This window comes from Mesoplodon mirus (genome assembly GCF_964341445.2).
Source record: "Mesoplodon mirus genome assembly, contig: SUPER_3_unloc_15, whole genome shotgun sequence".
Lineage (NCBI taxonomy): Eukaryota > Metazoa > Chordata > Mammalia > Artiodactyla > Ziphiidae > Mesoplodon > Mesoplodon mirus.
In genome coordinates, this window is record NW_028295592.1 from 511,130 (window position 1) to 531,483 (window position 20,354).

At 39.2% G+C, this 20,354-nt stretch overlaps 1 pseudogene across 1 annotated transcript in view; it reads right to left on the bottom strand.

Annotated features, from left to right (window-relative positions):
* Positions 1-1,904: 1,904 nt before the first annotated feature.
* Positions 1,905-20,354, bottom strand: part of LOC309801634 (piwi-like protein 3) — a 35,832-nt pseudogene continuing 17,382 nt past the window's right edge. Inside the window, exons 5-16 of the transcript in view lie at positions 16,423-16,549; positions 16,099-16,216; positions 15,269-15,383; positions 13,914-14,092; positions 13,400-13,472; positions 7,360-7,544; positions 7,131-7,234; positions 5,074-5,144; positions 4,561-4,714; positions 3,734-3,854; positions 2,722-2,875; positions 1,905-2,039 (exon numbers count right to left, since the gene is read on the bottom strand). The product of the transcript in view is annotated as a piwi-like protein 3 (transcript). The remainder of the gene's footprint in view (positions 2,040-2,721; positions 2,876-3,733; positions 3,855-4,560; positions 4,715-5,073; positions 5,145-7,130; positions 7,235-7,359; positions 7,545-13,399; positions 13,473-13,913; positions 14,093-15,268; positions 15,384-16,098; positions 16,217-16,422; positions 16,550-20,354) is intronic.

The following is a 20,354-nucleotide window of genomic DNA, read 5'->3' on the forward strand; positions in this document are numbered from 1 at the left end:
TGTGGCCTCTCCCGTTGCGGAGCACAGGCTCCGGACGCGCAGGCCCAGCGGCCATGGCTCACGGGCCCAGCCGCTCCGCGGCATATGGGATCCTCCCAGACCGGGGCACGAACCCATATCCCCTGCATCGGCAGGCGGACTCTCAACCACTGCGCCACCAGGGAGGCCCGATTACAGTATATTTAAAAGACTTGTTTTAATTTTGTTTCTTATAAGATGGGTTCAAATTGCAAACCTAAATTGATTAACCTATAATCAAAGCAATTATATTGTTTTTAAACATATCCTTTTTGATGTATTTGAAGCCCCCTAACTACCCCACCTCAAAAAAAAAACACTCTAGGAGTATAAGAGAACAAAAGTTTCACATATTGTTTTTTAAATAAATAAATAAATAAATAAATTAATTAATTATTTTTGGCTCTGTTGGGTCTTTGTTGCTGTGTGCGGGCTTTCTCTAGTTGCGGTGAGCGGGGGTTACTCTTCATTGTGGTGCACAGGCTTCTCATTGCGGTGGCTTCTCGTTGTGGAGCATGGGCTCTAGGCGTGTGGGCTTCAGTAGTTGTGGTGTGTGGGCTTAGTAGCTGTGGCTCGCGGGCTCCAGAGTGCAGGCTCAGTAGTTGTCACGCCCAGGCTTAGCTGCTCCACGGCATGTGGGGTCTTCCCAGACCACGGCTTGAACCCGTCTCCCCTGCATTGGCAGGTGGATTCTTAACCACTGAGCCACCGGGAAGTCCCTCATATTGTTTCTTAAGTCTATTTAAAGATAGTTTTAAGTGGAGAGAGAAAAAAAATGTGTCTGCTTTCAGGAAAAACATGATAGCTTCATTTAAACAACTTATTCAAGACTTTCTTCTGATGATGATACAGCTAACACAATAATGTCACTCTTAGACATGCACAAGAGAATGAATTAAACAGAAATGCTAACAAAGCCCTTAATTTACCTTCTTTGTGGAAAAAGTGACAAAATATTACATTCCTGAGCCACCAACTTTTAAATCGCAAAGCTCTCCTTACTGCAGCTCCACCAGAAAAAATTCAGATTCCCATGCAGGTACAAAGAACAAACTATTTCATACATAGGTTGTTTCTTTCATACAAAGTATTACACACAAATAAATTCCCATTTAATTTTGCCACTTTTATGTCTTCGTTGTCCTTGAGAAAAAGGATGTTACAAAAATAAAGTAGGTATGATTTTCCAAGTAGAATTTACTTGTTCATAGATATATATATATTCTCCATGTGACTAATGACCAACCTTTTAAAAAAATTTATTTATTTATTTATTTATTTATTTTTGGCTGCGTTTGGTCTTCATTGGTGTGTGCAGTCTTTTCTCTAGTTGTGGTGAGTGGGGGCTACTCTTCATTGTGGTGCACGGGCTTCTCATTGCGGTGGCTTCTCTTGTTGCAGGGCATGGGCCCTAGAGTACGTGGGCTTCAGTAGTTGTGGCATGTGGGCTCAGTAGTTGTGGCACATGGGCTTAGTTGTGCCACGGCACGTGGGATCTTCCTGGACCAGGGCTCGAACCCGTGTCCCCTGCATTGGCAGGCAGATTCTTAACCACTGCACCACCAGGGAAGTCCCCCAACCTTTACAATTAGAGCAGCATTGCTTGGAGTACAGAATATTCAGGCATGTAACACATTCAGTCCTTGTAACACATTTGAGAGGTAAATTGTAAAACAAAACTCTCACTGTCAGTTCTCCCGCCTGGAGAAGAGAAGCCTCATGTTAAGTTAGTGGTAGTATTGAAAATAGCATAACACACTTGGAGTCTCATCCATGTCCAGTCAAGAATGGTTTTAAACTCTGATCGTGCATCTAGGAAAAAAATTTCAGATGTACAGATGCAGAATGAGAAAATAAATTTACAAATTGTGGTTTTCAACATCCCATCATGCTTTCTTCTCTATGTTAAAGGTAAAAGAGACTTTTGACAGAGATCCATGTGGTTCTTGGTGAAGACTCTGGCCCACCAGGTAAGCCAGCTTATGGGCATAATGGCAAGGAGCAGGAACTCGGATGATACCCTTTAGGAGAAAGATCAACTAAAAAATTTTTTTTTACCTTTATATCTACTTTCCCTAAGTTTAAATTTTTATGGATATCCAAGGTTCAAAAAGTAGATTCAATTTTGAACAGTTTCACAGATCTGAAGGAAAATCAGTATCAAAAAATACCATAGCCATTATGGAGAACAGTACGGAGCCTCCTTAAAACTAAAAACAGAGCTACCATATGACCCAGCAGTCCCACTCCTGGGCGTATATCCAGAAAAGATGAAAGCTCTAATTCAAAAATATGCATGTACCCCAATGTTCATAGCAGCACTATTTACAATAGCCAAGACACAAAAGCAACCTAAATGTCCATCAGCAGATGAATGGACAAAGATATGGTAGGTGTATACAATAGAATAATACTCATTCATAAAGAATGAAATAATGCCATTTGCAGTAACATGGATGGACCTAGATATTATCGTACTAAGTGAAGTAAATCAGAGACAAATATTATTTGATATCACTTACATGTAGAACCCAAAAAATAGCATACAAATGAACTTATTTTTATTTACAAAGCAGAAACAGACTCACAGCGACAGAAAACAAACCTATGGTTACCAAAGAAGAAAGTGCAGGGGGGAGCAATAAATTAGGAGTATAGGATTAACAGATGCACATTACCAAATTAAAGAAAAAGAATACTTACTAAAAAAGTGTAATACATGTGGCATAGTATGTAAGTTAGACTCTGTACTGCATCTGGGCTCAAGTAAAGCATGTCATGGATGACATTATAATGAGTGGGAGTGCCAGTGCCAGTGCCTTCTTTCACAGACTGACTCACAATAAAAAAGTCATACCTAGAATTATAGAACATAATTGGTATCAAGCTTATTTTAGAAGAAAAACAATGTAGCAAACCTAGTCTTTGAAGTAACAATTTACAGAAATCTATGATACAGAGTTTCCTTTATATTTAGAAGCCTGGCTAAATTTTGAGCAATGATTTGCTAAAGCAAATCCACAAAGGACAGTGAAATCATTGACAATAACACTCATGGGATTTAAACTCACAAGCATATGCACTGATGCCTAGAGGCAGCAAACATCAAATTATCATGTTAGACATGGTCATAGGTAATGTGATTCAGAGATTTAGGGAAAGATCGGAATATCCATCTCTGCAAATCACCAGAATATATTCAAACTAAGTTATATAAGTGGTAAGGTTAACCAATTTATTGTAAATATTGAATGTTTATGTCATTTTATGTTATACTTTATGTTAATTGTACTTTTCATTTGCTTTGTTTTCTTCAATCCTTTCATGCCTTCTACTAGAAAAATCAATGTTTCTGCCTTCAAATTTAATTCATTTCTCCCTATCAGTTGGTATGAATGTCCTGTTTTATTTCTTGCTGTGGTTTTGCATAACTTTCTTATTTGCATAATTCACTTAGAAGTCTAAAGTTAACCAGAAGTTCTAGCCTTCTTCCTAACAACTGAATCATAGAACGATCAATAAATATTTGTCTGTTTTTAAAATTCTCTGAAAAACAAAATGATTGAAGACAGAAAAAATTATCATCTAATATACCTATCATTTTTAACCTTCTTTAGGTCAATTCTTCCTTTCTCGTCCAAATCATGCAAACCTTAAAAAACTCTGTTACTATTTAAATAAAAAGGAATCTTTAAAATAAAGAAAGATGGCTTACCATTCCATCCTAGTCACCTCTAAATCAATAACTGTTCCTGGAGATGGATTGTCAAGTCTTCATCCTTTTCAATAAAAAATCTGATGTTTGTTTCTTCACCACGATGAAAGTTAGTCTGACACTTAAAAGATTAAGATCAATGTCACTCTGTTTGCTTTGCATTATCTCAGAAGCATTCAGAGTGTCGAAAACAGCCCACACATAGGAGCCATTAAAAGGAGTCTGCAGATGGTATCTCTCCACACACCCCAATTTTACTGTCTTAGCTCCAAGAGCCTGATTCAGGAAGTAAAGGAGGAGGTTTCTATTCATAGCCATTCAGATCCTAGGGGAAGGGTCCCTTCCTCCCAAAGTCAGGATTACTAGTACTGTCTGTGCTGGGCGCCAGGCTTCACTGACAAACAGGTGAAGCCAGAGAAGGGAACTGAGAGGAATCCCCAGTCCTGGGACGTACAGAACTCCAGGATAAAGGAGCTGCATAGTACAAACCATTGACAGGCTATGTTCATGGATTTTTAGGAATATCTGAGGTTAGCAAGCCCTCCTCCATCAAGGTTTGGAAGGAGATTAGAAAAAGAGAAGAATCATGCGGTTCCATATGGGGAAACAACCTGCTACTGCAAGGCTTCAGTTCTGCTTTCTCCTCTGACATGGGCATGGAACACAAAGTGGGAAGGGTCTGTTTTTTTCTCCCCACCCATCCACTGAAGCCCTCTGTATCCAGCTTTCCAATTCACACATCACAACTGTTGTAGATATTTCCCCCTGCCCCCGGAAACTAAAATGTAAAGCTTACAAAATCTGCACTTAATGAGTAATATACCCACTTGTGTCCTCTGTAAGCATTTTCTAAGTAGGACTCCATCTGTTTTAGTTCTTGGTCAATCAGTGCTTGAAACTGTCCATCTCCCACTCCAACTCGATGCACAATGGTAGAATGTGGCAGAGATGAATTTTGTTCATACCAGAGCTTCAAGGCAGCTGAAAGGAAGTCAGAAACACATATAAATAAACCATAACTTGGAACAAAGTGGCCACTGTTTTTGACAACTTCTATGTTCATTTGTCAACATGGTAGCTTTCAGGACACTGCTTAAATCTTCAGTCTAGTCCATACTTAACAACAGTATGAAAATTTTGAGCCAGATAATTCTTTGTGGTGGTCAGGGACAGGGAGTGTTGCTGTCCCATGCATGGTAAGACATTTAACAGCATCCCTAGCACTCTATCCCCATTGTGACAATGAAAAATGTTTTCACTCATTGCCAGATGTCCCAGGTGGGGGGGCAGTATCTCCACCAGTATAGACTCAAGCCCTCCAGCTTCCACCAGGCACTGACTATGCAAACAGGTCGTCAGCCCATTGACAAGCTCCTGCCCCGATTGCTGGATGATGCATTGAGAGAACCACCTGTATGGAGAAAAATAAGCCATTAGTTTGGAAAACAAGATTAATTCAGAATCAAAATGATGAAATTAATCCATGACCAAAAAAAATTCACTATCAGTGGTTGAGGACCCAATTAAAGATCCATTCTTCATCCTGCTGTAGAGATCCAAGTATTGGTCTCTTCACATATCTTAGGCATTTTGTAACATTTTGCATGCACACAAAGAGTAAGAATGGAAACATTTGTTAACATTAACTACAAATTATACATGCTTTGAATACATATGACTCATATTGTTTCAGCTCCTGGGGAATTCCACAAAGTGCAAACCCAGTGTTTTTCTGGAGACTCCTACTTCTAGTTCAATGTCTTAAACAATGGTTCATCCATATGAATCTGCTTTGGAGGGAGCAGTTTGCTTCAAAACAGTAATAGCTATTGTGACCACTGCTCAATGTATCAAGTAAAATCACCTGTTTGTCTAGAGTTTCTATCCCCTTATTGCGTTTTTGTTTACTTCAGAGTATTAGGATGACCTGATAGGGTATGATGTATGTTTGCCTCTTCATCTGAATCTGTACTCCGATGGATGGGATCAGGTATTTTGGCTTTACATTTTCACTGCTGCATTCTCAGTATTTACACATAGCAAGTGCTCAAAAATATCTATTGCATGAATGTAAGCTTAACTTTTTACCTATTATCACAACATTTTCTACTAAAAAAGGCAGAGTAAATCCATGTTACTGTATTTAGAGTATGACTGGAAAAAAAAGATCCTTAAAGGATACTGTGGAATTATACTTGGTGGGCCACAAACAACATTGAACATAGTGGTGGTTTGTGACTGTCCCACATACCATAATGCACAAGAGAAGAATATGCAAACCCATCTGCACTATGGGTTTTATTTTCTACTCTAAGCACAGAAAAAAGAAGGTCCCTGGAGAAAAGGAGAATCATAGGCTATAGAAGCACATCTCCTTATTCAGGTACATTATATACAAATGTATGAAGACAAGATCTTATGATACCTACAGGCCACTAGGTATGTTCCCATAGGTGTCTTCACCCACGTATATCCTAAGTGCTTCCTCATGTGTCCCTATGCAGAGGCTCACTGATCAAATCCTGCGGTTGGCAGAATTCTACCTGTCCTCATCCTTGGAACTTGTGAACATACTGAGATCTAGCCCCTGTGATGATGTTATATGGCACAGTTGACTTTAGGATAAGGAGAGTCTCCAGATGGATGATATCCGACCTCATGAGCTCCTTTAAAATCAGCAAGTTTTCTTTGGCTGATGACAGAAGAGGAAGATGGAGAGATTCAAAAGAGAACAAGAGCACAGTGTGAATTGGCGGGTTGGAAGTTGGAGGGGAGGCAAGGAGCACATCAGAAGGAATGTGGATGGAACTCTAGAAGCTGAGACTAGCTGTAGGTGACAGCCAGCAAGGAAGTGGGGTCCTCTGTCCCACAATCACAAGAAAATTGGCTCTGCCACATCGGCGTATGCTGGGAAGAGGATCCCAAGCCTCCAGGTGAGAATGTGGCTTCTGTGACACTTTTAACTTAGCCTTGGGACTTCCCTGGTTGTCCAGTGTTTAAGAATCTGCACTTCCTCCTCAGGGGGCATGGGTTCAATCCCTGGTCAGGGAACTAAGATCCCGCATGCTGCGCAGTGCAGCCAAAAAACAAAATCTTGGCCTTGTAAGGCCCTGAGAGCCACGCAGTGCCCAACATCTGACCCACAGGACTGTCCATGGTCATGTGAGTGTCGTCTTAAGCTGCCATATTTTGTCATAGTTGTTAGGCAGCAATAGAGAATGATCAGAGGCTTCCATACAGAATGTTCTGGGAGCCTGACTTTGCCAGAAGATCAGGAGAGCACATCTCTAAGAACAACTTGCCCATGGAGCTTGCCAACAATGTGTGTTAGGTCCGCCTCTCCTATCTGGCCTCCAGATAGCTCCCCACTAAACACTGTCTGCCAAAGCTTACCCACCGCATCAAGTCTGGATCGATGCTTGCCACAAATCCTGCGACTGACTTCCGTCGATGTACAATACCATGGAAACAATCGATAATGATGAACATTGCATTCTGCAACTTAAATTTTAAACCAGGTAGCAGCTTGAGTTAGAACACAAAGCAAATTTCCAATTAAATAGGACCTTAACAAATTCTACCAAAGACAGATGAAAGCAAGAGAAGGCAACAAAATCCCCACGTACTTCTATATCCACCTTCCAGAGGGCACCTCCTAGCTTGCAGTTCATCTGTAGGGCAATCTTTGTAGTGATGGTCTCTCTAAGGTCCGTTTCAACACACACTGGCTTGGAATCGGGTAACTGACACACAGATATCTTTTTATGCCTTCATAAATTTCTTTATTTTCAGTGGGCAGCAAGAAAAGGACCTTGAAAGAAAGCAAACATGACATTCCCCAAAATGCAAGAACACAGTGATGTGAGAAATGGATGCGTGTCGAGGAAGCTATATAGGTGGAGCACTGACAAAGTAGAGACTATTTATTAAATAGATATCTGAATCCATGAGGGTGAAGGGTCTAGAATCACACTGCATTCAACAAGTGTGAGTGTGAGTGTATGGAAGAGACAGGCTGCGAGACAGGCATTTGGCAATATGCATCGATCCTTTAAACTTGCAAAACCCTTTCATCCTAGTCATTCCATTCCCAGGAGTCATTCCATTTCCAGAAGTTTATCATGAAGTCAATATGGGTGGGTTAAAAACACAGACTGATCTATACCGTCCTCAGGACAGTCACCGTCGATGGGATGATGGCTCTGTGTGGGCACTTCCCAAGCATTCTACTTGATTCACTTAATTCTCTCACCAATCGACTGAGATAAATACTATTATCTGCCCCCACCAGCAAACAAGCTTGGGGGCTGTTATGGAAACTGCCTGATTTACAAGCAGCAGAGCAAGTTTCCAAACCCTCGCCAGGACCTTCAGTAGGACACTGAGCAGTTAGGAAGAGAGGCTACTGCTTGCCTTGTTTCTGACTAATGGGAAAAATCATCAGTATATTCTTTTGAACATAATGATGCTTATAGAAGTTTTTGGCAGACGTTCTTTATCAGATTAGGATAATTCTTTTCTCATTGTAGATTAAGTGAGTTTTTCTTTGGACACTGAGCAGTTAGGAAGAGAGGCTACTGCTTGCCTTGTTTCTGACTAATGGGAAAAATCATCAGTATATTCTTTTGAACATAATGATGCTTATAGAAGTTTTTGGCAGACGTTCTTTATCAGATTAGGATAATTCTTTTCTCATTGTAGATTAAGTGAGTTTTTCTTTTCACATGAAGAAGTATGAGATTTTATTAAATGCATTACCTGCATGGACTAAGAAATATTCACCACACTATAATTCACCACACTAACCAGTTTTTTTGAAAAATATAAACAACCTATTTCGAACTTAGTGGCCCACTCTAGCCCATGGTGTTCTCCTAATATTTCCTTAACCACCAGCAAATCTCTAATAATGAACTCTATTTATTCCTAGTGTTGTTGAGACTTACTCTTTTTCTTTATTCTTGACAGTATCTAATTTTAACTTTTCCAAAGCTTTAGATTTATTTGCAGATTGTTTTCTATTTAGTTTCTCTTTTTACTGTTGATTTCATTCATTCTATTTTACTTTGGTTGACTTGGTTCTTGGTGCATTAAAATCCAGACTTCATTCCCAGTGTATTCGTCAAGGGCTGTTGGTCTCATTTCTAGTTTGCTGTGTCACCCACGTTTTGATGCCTAGTACTTATTTATATAGTCCCTCGGTTGTAAGAGTTTAATAAATTTCCATTATTCTCTCTAATATCACTGTTACTTAAAAAAATAATGGTTTCTTCAGGTGTACGTGGTTTAATGATTTCTAATTGTAATGTACTGTGGTCAGTGTATGTGGTCGATAGGATCCTGGTCCTACATTATTTGGCTAGGTTTCTCCAAGCCCAGTGTGATCAGTTGAAGACAAAGACAAAATGAACTTATAGATGCACTTTTAAAGAGCACCTAATCTTTTGAGTCCATATTTTATACACACACACACACACACATGCATGCCCACGTGCACGCACACATCTCCCTGTCTCTCCTTCCTCTCTCTCTCTCTCTCTCTCTCTCTCTCTCTATATATATATATATATATATATATATATATATATATATATATATATATATATATATATATATGTGAGTAGGTTAATAGGTCAAGCTTTTAGGTACAAGTTTAAAATCTTCTAGATTCTGTTTTTTTTTTAAATCTGCTGATCTGAGTTTCCTGAGAGTGGTCAGCTAATATTGTCTCCTAAAATTTCAGCTTCTGGAATAGCATGGACCTGTCTCCTCTTAAGAGCTATTCAAGCTGATGAAGATATAGAAACATGCCTGTTTCAGGCTCAGCCAGTTTAACAAGGCAATAAAGAATGATAGGATTAAGATAGGAGAGAAGTAGGGACCCAGAGAGGTGATCCCAGCAACTGAGGCTGCATTCTCTCCTGAGGTATCTGCCCATCCCAGTAAACATGGCTGAGAGGTTGGGAGGCTCTGAAAAGACTAACAGCCTCTCCTCAAAGAGGGAGAAGGACAGAAATCAAAGACCAGGTCCTGCCAAGGAAAGGGTACTCGTGTTAAATCTTGAGCCTACCACTCTAAACAGATTCGATTTATAATACTATGCTTTAAAGACATGAAGCTATGAGAATGTTCCAGCTGATGGTGGGTGTGTACCACCTTGGTATAACCATTTAGAAATCTGATTAGCAGCATCTAGTGACAAGGAACATTCTTCTCCCAGGTACATCCCAGCAGAAATGCATACATATGAGCACTAAAGACAAGTACAAAAGTAGTCATGATAGTAGTCATGATTATTTGTAGTAATAGCAAAACTACAAATATCCCAAATGTTTGACAATAGGATGCATTAAGTTAAAAACAATGGGTTACTATCTAGAGCAAGAGAACAAAAAACTACAGCTACACCCAACAAAGATAAACCTCAATGCTGAGCCAAAGAAAAACCAACACAAGACTGAAGCCACATGGCTCTTTAGGTAAAGTTCAAGAACAGACAACATTAAGCTATGGTGATAAGAAGTCAGGGAAGTAGTTTCTTTCGTAGGATAGTGAGTGTGAAGGGGACAAAGTGAGCATCCAATGAGATTAAAAGATTATGATCCATTAAATAAGAATCCATGAGTCTGTGTTTACATAAGTAAGAATGAAGAGCTCTTCCTTATAATAAAATATCAACTAATAAATATAGAAGGGATATTGGAAACATAGACATCACTATTTGGTGAGACTATGTTAACTAACAACTGTTTCAGACAAGAATCCTCAATGGATGCTAAAATTAATGAGTGAAACTTCAATGAGAAACAGAACATTTGCATAGTCTCAAAGTGTCGCACCATAATAACTTTAATCAATTACAAAGGGATAAAACAGTAACTTTATAATGGTGAAACCTACCAGACCTCAACTTAATCAAATGAGCAAAATTACAATGACCAGTTAATACAGCAGAAACTAACACAACACTGTACATCAACTAAACTCTAATAATGATAAAAAATTATTACATGGAGAGCTGATGACTTAAACCATGAAAAGAAAAAAAAAAAGACCAGTTAAATCAACATCATGGTCTTCCAAATATGATGGATTTAGTAAACCATAGAATACTTCTGTGATATTCTGCAAGAATGCATTACCTGAATCTAGTCATAAGGAAATGGGCAAACCTATATTGAGGATTGTTCCATAAAATAACTGGCCAGTACACTTCTAAAATGTCAAGGCCATAAAACCCAAAGACAGATTGAAGATACTTCCCAGATTAAAAGAAGACTGAAAAAGCCTGTTGGTTAGATGCCTCAGGTGACCCTTGATGGACCAAAGAATTTATTTTGCTGTAAAAAGGAATGATTGGAAGAATTTGGATTAGGGGTATAGATCAGATAAATGGCTCAGGAAAAAACATATATATACACATGTAACTACTATGAATAATGACACGTGTATATATATATACATATATATGTATATATAGTGAGAAGGAAAGAATGATTATATGTAGGTAGATATAGAGAGGGAGAGAATGATTATAGGAATGTGCTAAAATTTACTGGTTGGGAAATCTGGATGATGGTTATAGAGAGATTTGTACTGTCTTTGCAACTCTTCCTGTAAGTCTGAAAATATAAAGTGAAAAGAAAAAAGTTTTAAAATATTCAGGAAAATAGATAGTGGAGGTTTTAGATTGGATTGGTGTGTACTCATTTTTAAACAGAAAATTTGTAAAAGATTCTCTATTTAAAATAACAGGGACTATGTTCACAGTTGCCATTTTTACTGCCAATATCTGATTTTGAGGAATAGGTTATTAATGTTATGTGTAAGAGGGCTATTTTTATTCTTTTAGCCTTAAATTATTAATACAGTACTAGATTGCTTTTCCTTCCTGGTTTTAAAATTGTCTATAGTTTACCTATGCTTTTATTTCCTCTATTTCTGCCTTACTCCACCAGCTCACACGTTTATAGGAATTAAATTCTTTACTATTCCCAAACTATGTGAGTACTTATGAACTCTTGGTAGTGTTACCACCAATTCATATTAATATTTGGGAAGTTAATGTTTAATTTGGGATATAATATAAATATTTGACTTGATGTCTTCCCATCACATTCAGTGGATTACCTTACACAGCCTGGTTCTGGCCCCCACCCAGCGCCACACAGCGTTTGAAATTTGTGAGCCACATGGCTTCACCCCTGCTTATATACGAGAATTCCCCTCTGTTCCTGGTCTAGGGAGACTTACATTTGTGCCAGAAGATGTTTTACACATAATTTCCAGTTCCTATTTTATTGGTCATTCCCAGTTGTTTGGAATGCATAAGATTGTAGGCATGCTCTCCCCACCATTTGAAAAGATACCTTAAAATATTTAAGGGACTGCCCTGAATAAAAGATATTGTTCCAAAAAGCAAAACTAGGATAAATTAGTAAAAGTGGGGCAAATTCCCATTCAAGTTTCAGATAAACTTTCTTAAGAGAAATTCCCACAATTAGAAAGGCAGTCTTTCACTTTCTAGGCAGATGCTAAATGAACAAAGAAAGTCATGTGATGAGTTGGGATGCAAACCACCACCAAGGCCTCTTGAACTCCATTCTAACACGTGATGCTTTGCTGAGTCCCACCAGAGGCTTCCTTGACCTAGCTGAGCATTTAAGGCTACAGCACCAGAGAAGCATGAAGCATGGCATTCAATCAAAGTAACAGGAAGCAAGACACAGATTTAAGAACAGGATTTCAAAAGTAAGACATTTCATTTGAGTATAATAATGGCTCACAGAAGGTATCCTTCAGAGTAGCCTACAAGGTTGCTTGGTAGAAGCTGAAAGGAGAGAAAAGTCTAGGCTCTATGGAAAAGACAATAGGAAGAATATCCTGGTTTCAGGATCAAGAAACAAAGATCCCTTTTAAGAGCATCCTGGGGACTTCCCTGGTGGTCCAGTGGGTAAGACTCCACGCTCCCAATGCAGGGGGCCCAGGTTCGATCCCTGGTTGGGGAACTGGATCCCGTATGCCACAACTAAGAGTCCACATGCTGCAACTAAAAGGCCCTGCATGCCACAACTAAGAAGCCCACATGCCGCAACTAAGACCTGGCACTGCCAAGATAGATAGATAGGTAGATAGATAGATAGATAGATAGATAGATAGATAAATATAAAGAGCATCCTGGATGATGAGGGAAGAATGGGAGATGAGTTTGGGAAAAGAATCCAAGGAAGAAAGGAAAAAGATGTTGCTTTAGTAATTCAGATACAACGTAGTGACAACAGATGGGAGAAAGGAAAAATCCCAAGAAAAATACCAGACAAAAGAAAGAACACTTACTGGAAGAGAACAGATCATAGACTTTGCAGGTTACAGCTGGAGAGAGAAATGATGAATGTGTGCCTACCATAATCCATATTACTTAATATTTGTATGGTGTTTTTTAATCTGAGACTTAAAAGATAATTCTAAGTCCTCAAGCCTAAAAGAATGAGCATAACATGGTGATATTAAGTAGTAGCTTAAACCCCAAAGTCTGTATTCAGCTACATTATAGGGGTAAATTTATATTTTCTGGCTGGTTTAGGAAACCAATGGCAACATCCAAATTCTAAAATACATACAAATGCAGCTCACTAAGGACGGGGCACACATCAAATAGACACTTACAATCTGTGTTTTTTGTGAAGCATGTTTTTCAAAGGTGCTTATATAAGAATGGACTGTATCATCTGCTTCAAGCCTAGAAAATAAGTATTTCATCTATACTTCAAAAGTAATGAACAGTGAAACATGTCACATTTTATACAGCCAATGAAACATGATATAAAACAAGGCAAGATAAACTGCCAAGGTAAGTATTTCAGTTGAAGGTTTTTAAGACAAAAACAAGTTCAATTTTTGGAAACAAGACTGGGAAGTAGTTTTTGCTATTCCCTCCTCCCCCGTCCACTCATATCAAGTTGCTAATTCTCATGTCTTCAAGATGTAGCCCAATAGCCAGAAATCCATAGATCACAAAAGCCTGATTTAATATGTGTGGGCTGGAGCAGACTTTACTTTTTTGCTTACACACTTTCAGAGTTTGGATAACGTGACAGATTCCTACAATTTAAGAAGTTTTTCCACTTTCAAATTGCCAGCAATCGATTTTGAAATTGTAGATAATTTCTGCTCTACTTACAGTTTTGCATTTCTGACAATTATGCCCATTTTGGGTGTGATTTTCTGTAGATTCTGCTGAAAGGTAAGGGCTGTTCCATAATTTCCCTTAGTGTAGAGTATTAGCCAATGATCCAGTGACATTGCTCTAAGTACAGGTACCCTTGTGTTTCTTGACCAATCTTCATTATGGTTGTCAAACTGGAAGAGAATTCCAAGACATGGTATAAAACTTCATTAAAAAAAAAGAAAACCAACATCATCTAATATGCAAAGGCAATTATCCATTTACAATCCTTTCCACTGTAAATCTGTGCTATCTCCCATTGGAACATTACCATTTTAAACTTCAGCCATGACAAGATTGTTTAAGTACTTTAAAAATAAGTTTATTATAACTAATGAATACAAAAGCTGACATGTTTTCAAACATGTTTGCAAAAAAAGTAAATCCCTCCCTTGTTACCCCTCCCCACAAGATACAGAGTAAGAACTTGGACAGAGTTTTACATGAAATCTAAACATGAAATTCTCATTTGTCAGTTGATCCTGAAAAGCTCCAACACATTATATTCTAGGTAAAGGTCCATTAAAATTAAGAAATCAACAAACCACTTGCTTTCTACTGTCATTATAATGCTCATTCAAAATGCTGAAGGACAAGAACAGGTAACATAAGATTGCACGTGACAGATATTCAAAGTTCACGGATCTATGAAATCACAAACAACTGAGATGAGAATCCTGGGGTTGGAATTAAACGCTGACTTAAAAAGGCAGTCCAGGTCTTCCCTGGTGGTGCAGTGGTTGAGAGTCCGCCTGTTGATGCAGGGGGCACGGGTTCGCACCCCAGTCTGGGAGGATCCCGCGTGCCGTGGAGTGGCTGGGCCCGTGAGCCATGTCTGCTGGCCCTGCGCGTCCAGAGACTGTGCTCCACAGCGGGAGAGGCCGCAGCGGTGAGAGGCCCACGTACCGCAAAAAAAAAAAAAAAAAAAAAGGCAGTCCAAGGAAATCTATGTACATTGTAGTCTTTCACATCTGGTCTAATGTCAGCTATTTTTCCTTAAGATATAGGTTAGTCACACTAGAATACCATGGGTTATTATGATTTTAGGTATTTGACTCTTAAGGATACATTTGGAAGATCATTTTACTATGAGAGAATGTGCACAATACTAATAAAGATATAATACAGAGACTACTATATGCCAAGCATGTTACCTGTATTCTTATTAAATGATGGCTTGTCCTCTCATATGGAAATGACAGGTAGTCTGAAAACAGCAGTCATAGTTATTGACATGACCGAGTTAGTTCCCCTTTGGGTTGTTACTAATTTGACCCAACTTTGACGTGACAATTCTGCAGCTGTCTTACAATTCTTCTTCCTTGATGAATTCTTACATCTTGCAAAATTCTTCCAGAAAAGAATAAAAACTCTGTCTCAAGTTCCAAATTCCAGTCTCGAAGCTCCTTTTGCACAGTATTATTTCTGAAAGAAAAAATATTTCCACATGCTCAAATCCAAGAAAATATGCAGAGGCAATTATCCATTTGCAAAACACAAGTCAGTGTTCCTCTCATCTAAAGTTCCTTATTGCTTGTGTTTTGTGTCAAGATGCTACAGGTAAACTCCCTAAGACTCAATCTTGTCTTTGTTCTCACATTTGTGCAGACACTTAGAATCTATTTCATTCTTAGCCCCTCTTGGCCTCCTCTGACACTGCAATGACAGAAAAAAATAGAGTTGCACCTCCCCACTCCCCAAATATCACTTTCTTCCCAATCGTCACTTTTTTTTTTTTTTTTTTTTTTTGCGGTACGCGGGCCTCACACTGCTGTGGCCTCTCCCGTTGCAGAGCACAGGCTCCGGACGTGCAGGCTCAGTGGCCATGGCTCACGGGCCCAGCCGCTCCCCGGCATGTGGGATCTTTCTGGACCGGGGCACGAACCGTGTCCCCCACATCGGCAGGCGGACTCTCAACCACTGTGCCACCAGGGAAGCCCCAATTGTCACTTTTTAATTGAAGAATCTGAGATGCCAAGTGATCCACACAGGTCTCCACTTCACACACACAGAAAAGTAGCACTTACCCTGTGCAGCTTGCAGGATCTTAGTTTCCTGACCAGGGATTGAGCCCAGGCCCTCAGCAGTGAAAGCATGGAGTCCTAACCACTGGACAGCCAGGGAATTGCCACGCACTTACTCCCTTAAAGCATCCATGAATGTTAGCAATTTATGCTGCCTTCTACCTGGATCCATCCTCATATAGGTGGACAACTCTCTCATCATTCTGTAGTCTTTATGCAGGTCATCCGTTAAGCCTTAAAAAAAAAATCCGAAAGATAACACTCCAAACTAGCAAGAATAGATTTCTATTAGAGAAAACTTAACTGTTGTATCCGGAAGAAGAAGAAAATCAGAGAGAGCAAGTCTGGGTCATGTGGAGTCTTGTGAAAATCCTGTAAAGTAATATTGGTGACTTTAAAGAAGGGCTCTCTTTTATGAAAATGGTATAAATCCACAGTACCTGTCAGGTGGCATAGCTCAGGAACCAGCATTATAGGTTGATGGAGTGTGTCCTGTCGGCTCATTTTCCATTTGCCCTTGGTGATCAAAAGTGGCTGATTTAAGGTAGTGACCACTGTACCACAGTGCTGTTCAACAGAAAAACGAACACTGGCATGCCTATTAGCAAAACCTTAGTAACATCAAATAAATAGGTACAAAAGTGCATTTTCGGATCACAAATGGAGGCCTAGAGGTGTGGTGATATTGTTTCCCCCAGTTTAAGAAAGCCTCCAAAACACTCTTAATATTCTCTTAATTTGATGTCCCAGGGATCACTTATAAACATAGATGGCCAAGGAGAGTAGAACACCCACAAAACATAATGGAATCATTGTGCTACCCTTTTTATTATAGATGTAGATGGGTGAGACTTGTGTAGTATGTTTTTCTCACCACAGTAATGCCTTGAAAGTTTCTAAAACATATTGAGAATTTTCAAGAGGATTCCTCTACTAATGGGGGACAAAAAAACCTGGCAACATTTTAGAGTGGCAATTCCAGATCTATTCCCAACATTCCTCTTACTTTATTTCCCCTAAACCCTTAGTCTCTGCTTCCAGTAGGGAAAGGCATCTTCTAAGACATCACATACAGAAGTTCCTATCCCTAAGGCAGCAAATTCTTGTACAACAGAGTGACTTTACTCCCCAACACAAAGTGGAGATTCTTTGTAGATCTTCCTAAGCTGCTTATTAGCAAGGTCCTCATCAATAAGTTAACCACATGAATTCTGGTATCATCTGTCATTTAAGCATCTGAGAGCTTCAAAAGGAGTTCCAACTTTGGGCAAGAAGACTTCAAATCGAGGTTTCATGGCTCTTTTCTTTTCAAGCTGGGTGGCTACTATTAATTCTCATGCTATTGTTACAGATTATATATTTTTTCCTTCAAGCACTGTAGTTATTTGAAGGCAGCTAAGATTCACCCCCTATTTCCTTGTCCTAGACCCTTCTTTAAGGAGGGCACTTGTGCAGGTATATACATGCATGTAGAATCATGGCATCATTTTAAGCTTCATCCACAGCTCCTATCACCCAGTTTATCAAAGCCTTTGGACATGCTCTTCCTCCTATAGAGAACTATAGAAATCACACTTCCCATTTCTTATAGCTTTTGTAAAAAATAAACAAACCTCTAGGGAGGGTGGGAGGGAGATGCAAAAGGGAGGGGATATGGGAACATATGTATATGTATAACTGATTAAATTTGTAAAAAAAAATAAAAAATAAATAAAAATAAAAATAAAAAAATAAACAAACCTCAATTAAATAGAGTCAGGAGACCAGAGGGGGAGCTCTCTCATACCCTGCCATGATAGCAGAGCCCAACAGGAAGAAGAAAGACTTCTCTTCTTCCCAGGCAAGACCTTGGCCAATGAAAAGCCATGGTCTCTTTGTTTACTAAAGCCCTTCCAACTTTCTTTTCTCTTCTATGAAAGGGTTCTCCTGTCCTCCTCAAGTGGGACTTGCACATGGCTCACCAGGGTTGCAGACCCCAAATTGCAATTCTCCACTGATCCCAAATAAACCCATCTTTGCTGAAGAAGAAACCTGCAGTCTATTGTTTTAGGTCCAAAAAACAAATCAGTCCTGTTGTCCCTATTTCCATTATTTGAAAGGTAGGATTGTGCCTACTTTCTAATGCCTCATCTATGAATTCAGCAGTTTTTCCCAGATCTCATTATGAGACTCTTATGAGACTCAGCTCCTACCAGGGCATCCTGAGACTACCCTAGTCATTCAAATATTTCAGCACATCCATTTCACTCAAGTAAATCTGCTGGAACCATTTTCTTATGTTTACATGTAAGACTCTATATATCAACACATGCTGAGAAGGTAGTTTGCCTTAATGTGACACACTCTCTCAAATTATTACTAATCCCACTACTCTCTGATTCTAACATGCATGAATTATCTATTACAACCTATGTGTATGAACTACTATGTGTCAGTCATGGTGTAAGGTATAAGAGATATGTATTGCAAAGAGCAGAATCATAGCTCTCCTAGTCCTATGAAACTCATAGTCTATTGGGGAGGGGAGAGATTTATAAAAATCACCCAAATATATAATTACAAATTGGGATAAGTGTTATGAAATACAAGTACATAACAGAAAAGGGTGACCTCACAGAGGCCTGATGTTGCAGGTCAGTGTATACATGGGAGGGAGGGGTACTGTTGGGATATCCAGAATGGCTCTTTTTTAAAAAAAATTATGAAGTATTGTTGATTTACAATACTGTGTTAATTTGTGCTATATAGCAAAGTGACTCAGTTATACATATGTATATTCTTTTTCATATTCTTTTCCATTATGGTTTATCACAGGATATTGAATATAGTTCCCTGTGCTATGCAGTAGGACTTTGTTGTTGTTCCATCCTATATATAATAGTTTGCATCTGCTAATCCTAAACTCCCAATCTTTCCCTCCCCGACTCCCTCCCACTTGGAAACCACAAGTCTATTCTCTGTACCTGTGAGTCTGTTTGTTTCATAGATATGTTCATTTGTGTCATATTTTAGATTGCACATATAAGTAAATCATATGTCCATCGACAGATGAATGGATAAAGAAGTTGTGGTGTATACACACACACACACACAAGTGAATATTACTCAGTCAGAAAAAAGAATGAAATAATGCCATTAGCAGCAACATGGATGGACCCAGAACGGCTCTTCTTAATCAAAGATCTTTGAGATAAAATTTGTAGGATGAACAAGCAAACATCAGCCTAGGTGGAGGTATCAGCACACATAAACTGAGAAGGAGAGAGGTCCTTAACTCTCTCACAGCCTCACCTCCCTTACTTCCCCAGCTTGCATTCCATAGCCTGTCACAATCACGTCCTCACAAATGCCATTCATTCCTTCACTATGCCTTGATCATGCTACGTTGGCAAGTCTCAAACCCTGGTAAAACCCAGCTGTCTGTTCTGCCCATGCAACCAACAACCAAACCCTGCTGACTGGTTCTAGAGTTAGTCTGCCACAATCTAAAAGGGGTGTTCTGTTCAGATTCCCTAGTTATGCTTCCTACCCGTTCAAAAAACCAGCATTTCACACTTTCTCATCTCTTCTCAAATCTGCTATACATCTCCCTCATCGCTGCCCATCAACTAACTCAGCCAATGGTCTTGCTTCATACTCACTGAGAAGTGAATGTCTGAGGATTCAGACAGGAATACACTTATATTCTGCCCAGTGTTTGCCTTCTCTCTACACATATGTATGTTCTTCTTGCCCTCTGATTACTATGGAGGATGTGTCCTGCTCCAGAAAAGGGTCTGTAATCTCTACTACAGCTATGGATTCTAACCTCTTCTTTCCTTCAGGGATTTTGTTCCTATCATTACCCCTCATTTATCTTGCCTTCCGTATTAACAATTTCTCCTTCTCTAGTTATACCAGGATAAACACACACTGTAGTATTCTCTGACTTAAAAAAATCCTTCATCTACATAGCATTTCTCTTCCCTTCTATGCAAACATTGCTAAATTTTTCCTTCAGTACCCTCCACCTGGACTTCAATGCCCACCATTACACAATTTGCTCTTGGCAGTGAACTCTATGCTATGAAACTCAATATACTCTTCACTGTGTATTTTTCCCCCAGCTCTATTGAGGTATAATTGGTATACAAAAATCTGCCCATAATGTGTACAGTTTGGTGAATTGGGGCATATGTATACGCTCTCATTTAACCTCATCTTAACATTCTACAGAGACGCATATCTTTCTTTCCTGAAATATTACATTCTCTTGGTCATCTATATATTCTGCCTAGGTGACTGCATATCAAAATCCAAGACTAGGTAAGAGCTAATAATTCCCAAAATGAAAACTCCAGGCTTTACACCGTGGGACTCCAGACTCATCAGC